Here is a 6000-nt window from a genome sequence, read left to right on the forward strand (position 1 = left end):
AGCCAGGGCCTAGAGGAATAGATTTTTTTTTTTTTTTTGTATTTTTCTGAAGCTGGAAACGGGGAGAGACAGTCAGACAGACTCCCACATGCGCCCGACCAGGATCCACCCGGCACGCCCACCAGGGGGCGATGCTCTGCCCCTCCAGGGCGTTGCTCTGCTGCGACCAGAGCCACTCTAGCGCCTGGGGCAGAGGCCAAGGAGCCATCCCCAGCGCCCGGGCCATCTTTGCTCCAATGGAGCCTTGGCTGCGGGAGGGGAAGAGAGAGACAGAGAGGAAGGAGGGGGGGAGTGGAGAAGCAAATGGGCGCTTCTCCTATGTGCCCTGGCCGGGAATCGAACCCGGGTCCCCCGCATGCCAGGCCAACACTCTACCACTGAGCCAACCGGCCAGGGCCTAGATTTTTAACATATAAAATTTAAGGAGACACAAATGTTCAGTCTATAGCATCTATTCAAATTCTTTGCCCATTTTAAATAGAATCGTTTATATTTTTATTGTTGAGTCCTAATTTTTTTTTAATTTATTTATTCATTTTTGAGAGGAGAGGGAGAGACAGAGAGAGAGAGAGAGAGAGAGAAGTGGGGGAGGAGCTGGAAGCATCAACTCACATATGTGCCTTGACCAGGCAAGCCCAGGGTTTTGAACCGGCGACCTCAGCATTTCCAGGTCGACGCTTTATCCACTGCGCCACCACAGGTCAGGCGAGTCCTAATTTTTAACACTGGTTGAATTGAATGAAATAATTCTGTTGTATCATCAGGTAAACCTCTTTCCATTGAAAGTAGCAGAATATACAACCTATATAGCCTTAGGTACAAATGGAATTATCATAGAACTGAAAATTCTTGGGGGTAGTTTTTTGCTTGAAGAATGATCTGGTCCAGTGCAAAATAAATAAATAAATAAAAGAGACACCAGGATCTGATTCCTCCCTAATCATCTCCTGGCTCTGTTTTTTTTCCTGTGTAAACATCATTCTTAGACAGACTGTCCAATCAATCATAGCAGCAAAATAGCTAAAACAGCTCCAATCTACATTCTCCCAGGTTTGGGTAAACTAGAAAAGAGTGCTTGCCTTTCTCCCAGGAACTTTGGCCAAAGACTAATTGATCCTGAGTACTCCCATACCAACCCTAATTGCAGTGGCTGGGGGAATGAGTGCATTGATGTAGGAGGAGTCATAGGTCCCATTCCTGAAGCCAGAGTTAGAGCCCACCCAAAACTCCTGGGCTACAAGTGAGGGTGGGAGGGGTCTCCAGAGAGAAATTAGAATAGGTTTATCAAAAGAAGAGGAAAATAGAGGTTGTATGTCAAAAACCACTACAGTGCTTCCCAACCATGGTCTGACTAAAAGTTGACATAATTTTATCTAAGCAACTAAGCCAGGAGATAGGCCACAGGGTGAAATATTGTTACTGATATAGACATACTGGTAAATTCAACAGAACAGTTAGCAGCAAAATCATGAAATAGTACTATCTTTAAGAGTCAGAAGTCCTGGTTTGAATCCTAGGTCTATTTGCTATTTGCCAGCATTATGACCTTGGGTAAATCACCTAACCTTCCAAACCACACTTGTCTAACCCATAAAAAAAGGGATTATCTTAAAGTATAATTCTGGCATAGGGTAGTGCTAAAAATATGAACATATTAAAGTGCCTGGCATATACAGGGAATTGACTCTGAAAACCTGGGTCATAACCTTTCCACCTTCCCTCCAAGTGACCACACCCCAGAGTTACTTCCTTCCCAAAAAGTGTTTGCTTTCTTGACCCAGAAAATCTTTGGATCACTGAATTATTGAGCCTCAAAACTGCAACCTCAGCTACGTGATTAAAGCCTGACTCTCTCAACTCATCATGGTTTCAGGTTGGAATGTCATTGGAGCATGGTGTGCCTTTGCACACAGTCTGTGATAGAAGACAGAGATGACCATCTCGGAGGCCTAGAAAATGTCACTGATTCCTATGGCTTGATTTCTAAGGGTGAAAATGAGTGCCAGCTACTCCCCCGCCAAGTACACACTGTCTCTTTGGGTTCTAGTTTGGTAACTAAGCTGTGGGTCCCTTTTCCCTCAATACTCGGTTAAGGATTTAACTAGGTAGTAGAGGCAGAACTGACTTAAGTAGGTAGTAGAGGCAGAACTAAATTTCCTTAAGGACATTTTGCTTCGCCCGCTGTCAGTCTGGATCCTCTAGGAAAGCAGACAGACACTGCCATCAGGTTAGAAGTGCAAGCAACTTATTGGGAACTAATATCTGCGGGAGGTAAAAGAAAGAGAGTGTAGGAGTGAGCAGGGAAATCCTGATGCTGGCCTGATGATTGCACAGGGAGAAGGAAGAATGGTTAGGTAAGTAGAGCCTCAGACTGTGATGTAGCTCTGAAAATGTCACAGGCAGCCCAACAGGGAGCTCCTTAAAGGAGTCTCACCTTGTGTAATAGTGGTCATGTCCTAGTTTGTCTGCCATGTTCAGTCATTGGCTGAGGACTGTCTTAGGAAAGTGTTGCACCTTAGATACTGGGGTGGGTCCAGAAGGTGCTACAGCTGGAGTCTGTGAACTCTGCATTCCTTGAGGCAGGTTCTTTCTTGAAAAAGAGGTCTGAGTGGAAGCCCCTACAGCTACCACAGCTCCTGGTATCCAGCTAACCATCCTGACCTTGACTATAATTAAACTCACAGAAGGGAGGTAGAATGTTGTGCTCCACACAACTGCCTTGGCTTCTTTTCTGAGTTCTTTTTTTTTTTTTTTTTTTTTTTTTATTCATTTTAGAGAGGAGAGGGAGAGACAGAGAGAGAGAAAGGGGGAGGAGCTGGAAGCATCAACTCCCACATGTGCCTTGAGCAGGCAAGCCCAGGGTTTCGAACTGGCGACCTCAGCATTTCCAGGTCGATGCTTTATCCACTGCGCCACCACAGGTCAGGCCTTTTCTGAGTTCTTTAGGTGAACTCTCAGTAAGTCACTCTATAGCTTGGGTTTCTTCACATTACAATATTTCCTCTGCCTGGAATGCTTTTCCCTCAGATACTTGAATGACTAGCTCCCTCCTCTCTTTAATTAAGGAATAAAATTAAAGTCATAGAGGACAGAATAAGGAATTACTTTGTGATCACATGTCACCTTATCTGTGAGTTCTTCTCTGACTAATTAAAATAGCAACTGCCTCATAATCCTTATTCCCTTTCCTGTCTTTATTTTATTCCATATTACATATGTTGTATGATTTTGAAGTTTGCTCCTATATTTATCAACTGTCTTCTTTGATTAGACTATAATTGCTGTCAGGTGAAAAAATTTTGTCTGATGCTCTATCCCTAGCACAGCCCGAAAATAGTGACTAGCATATAACAAATGTCATTATATATGTTTTAAGTGAAAGGAAAGACAGAAAAAAAGAAGGAATGAAACAGATATAACCACATAAATCATCTAATAATAGGTAGATACCACTAAAGCTTTGTCTTTCCCATGCAGACTTCATATCTAAGAAGATCATCTCTCTTGATGAAGGTCAAGCATTTAACCTTTTGCAAGTAAAAAAATTTGCTAAACTGTATCATTAAAAATTGGAGTTTTATGTTAAAGACAGAAAACATATTTGTTAACTGCATTTTTGCTATAGAGTGACTGAGAGATCACCTAAAGAACTCACCATGTTATATGCTTTCACATACATTTTTGCATTTACTTCTCCCAACAACACTTTTGAAATAGGTTTTATCATCCCTATTTTATGAGCAAGGAGACTAAAGTCCAAAGAAGGTACCCAATGTCATACACAACTGGAAGTGTGGAATTTAAATCTAGATTTAACTGACAGCAATAAGAACAACAGACTTTAATGCCAAATAAAGGGAGATCGGCCAAATTTTCTCACCATTTGATAACAAAAAAGGAATAAAATTAAAGTCATAGAGGACAGAATAAGGAATTACTTTTCCTATGGATGTACTTCAACACTTATTATCATAGTTGCCCAGTCCAAGGGGAATATCATCTTCTTAAATTGGGGAAGTATTCCTTTATGAAGTCTATCATGGACTGTTTGTGTCCCCAAAATTTTATATATTGAAGCCTAACCCCCAATGTAATGGTATTAGAAGGTAGGGCCTTTGGAATGTAATTAGGCTTAGATGAGGTCATAAGGGCAGAGCCCCATGATAAGACTAGTGTCCTTCTAAAATAAGAGAGACATCTTCATCCTTTCTCTCTGCCAAATGAAGACAATGAGAAGGTGGCCATCTGCAAGCCAAGAAGAGATCTCTCCCAGAAACTGAGTTGGCTGGTGCCTTGATCTTGGACTTGCCAGCCTCCAGAACTGTGAGAAGTAAATTTCTGTTGTTCAAGCCACTGAATTGATGGTATCTTCTTGTAACATCCGTAGAAAACTAAGACAGAGTCTCAGAAGTATGTAGCCACACCACAGCAGAAACTTTTCCTTAGAAGAAAAATCTATTCTTACAGGAGAATGCTAACTAATAAAAACAGAAGAAATGATGGAATTTGAAAATCATCAGTAGATACTAAAACTAGTAGATGAATATTGGATGAAAAGAGAATATTTACATAGTTCCCAAAATATAAATTATTTACTAATATTAAAACAAAACAGGCCCTGGCCCATTGACTCACTGGTAGAGCATCAGCCTGGTATGTGGATGTCCCAGGTTTAATTCCCAGTCAGGTCACACAAGAGAAGCACCCATCTGCTTCTCCACCCTTCCCCCTCCTGCTTCACCCCCCACCCCCAGCAATGGCTTGATTGGAGCGAGTTGGCCCCAGGCTCTGAAGATAGCTCCATCACTTCCACCTCAGGCACTAAGAGCTAGGTTGCTCAATGAAGCAATGCCCCAGATGGGCAGAGCATCGCCCCCTAGTGGGCTTAGTGGGCTTGCCAAGTGGATCCAGGTCAGGGTGTATGCAGGAGTCTGTCTCCTTGCCCGCCTTCCTCTCACTGAATAATAATACTACTAATAAAAAGACAAAACAGTATTGTGAGCTTCTTCACATGATGTGCTGAAAAGGACACGATACCATTTCCGTGGACTTCCTGCCCAAAATGTATAACCTGAATGTAATCATCAGGCAAGCCAGTCAAACCCAAATTGAAGGGCATTCTACCAAATAACTGCCCTGTACCCTTAAAAATGTTACAGTAGAGAAAATCAAAGGAAGGCTGAGGAACTGTTCCAGATTAAAGAAGGTTAAAGAGACATGACAACTAAATGCAATACATGATCTGACATTGGAGTTTTGCCTGGGAATATAAAACAGATAATAAAGACAGTGTTGGGACAATTGCACATGAACCATGGGTTAGATAGAACTGCATCAGTATTCAATTTTTTGCTTTGATCATTTTGCCGTGCATATATAAGAGAATATCCTTTCCTCAGAAAACATGCTGAAGTATTTAGGGGTCTCCTAACATAGAATGTCTCCAAATCACTCTTAAAAGTTTCAGAAAAAAACTCATATACACATACCAAGAACAGAGGAGTGAGAGGGGGGAAGAGAGAGAAAGAGAGAAAGGGGGGGGGGGGGAGAGAGAATGATAAAGCAAATGGCTAAACTCTAAACAATTGGTGATGCTGGGTAAAGGGGGAGATAGGATTTCATTGTTTTAGTCTTACAAATTTCTTCTACATTTTAAATTGTATAAAAATTTAAAATTACAAAAATATGCTTTTAATTTAAGACCCTCTTTCAATGAAGTTAACCTGGGGTCTGGGGAAACACTTAAGGTAATTGCCATAGGTTTGTGTTTCAGGCATTTAAATTATTTTGCAAATCAAAATAAGAAACTCAGGAGAGTTCCAGAAACGCATAGCACTAATTTCTATTGGAAATATAATTTACTTTTTTCTCTTAGTGCTCTTCAGATATTGCCAGAATACCGGCCATTTTGTCAGAAGTGGTTGTTAACAATATGAGTCCTTTTGCAAAACAGAACATTTTATTATGCCAATTTTGTAAATGGAAACTAAATGTATGCAA

The sequence above is a fragment of the Saccopteryx leptura genome, chromosome 3, assembly GCF_036850995.1.
Source record: "Saccopteryx leptura isolate mSacLep1 chromosome 3, mSacLep1_pri_phased_curated, whole genome shotgun sequence".
In the NCBI taxonomy this organism is placed as follows: Eukaryota; Metazoa; Chordata; class Mammalia; order Chiroptera; family Emballonuridae; genus Saccopteryx; species Saccopteryx leptura.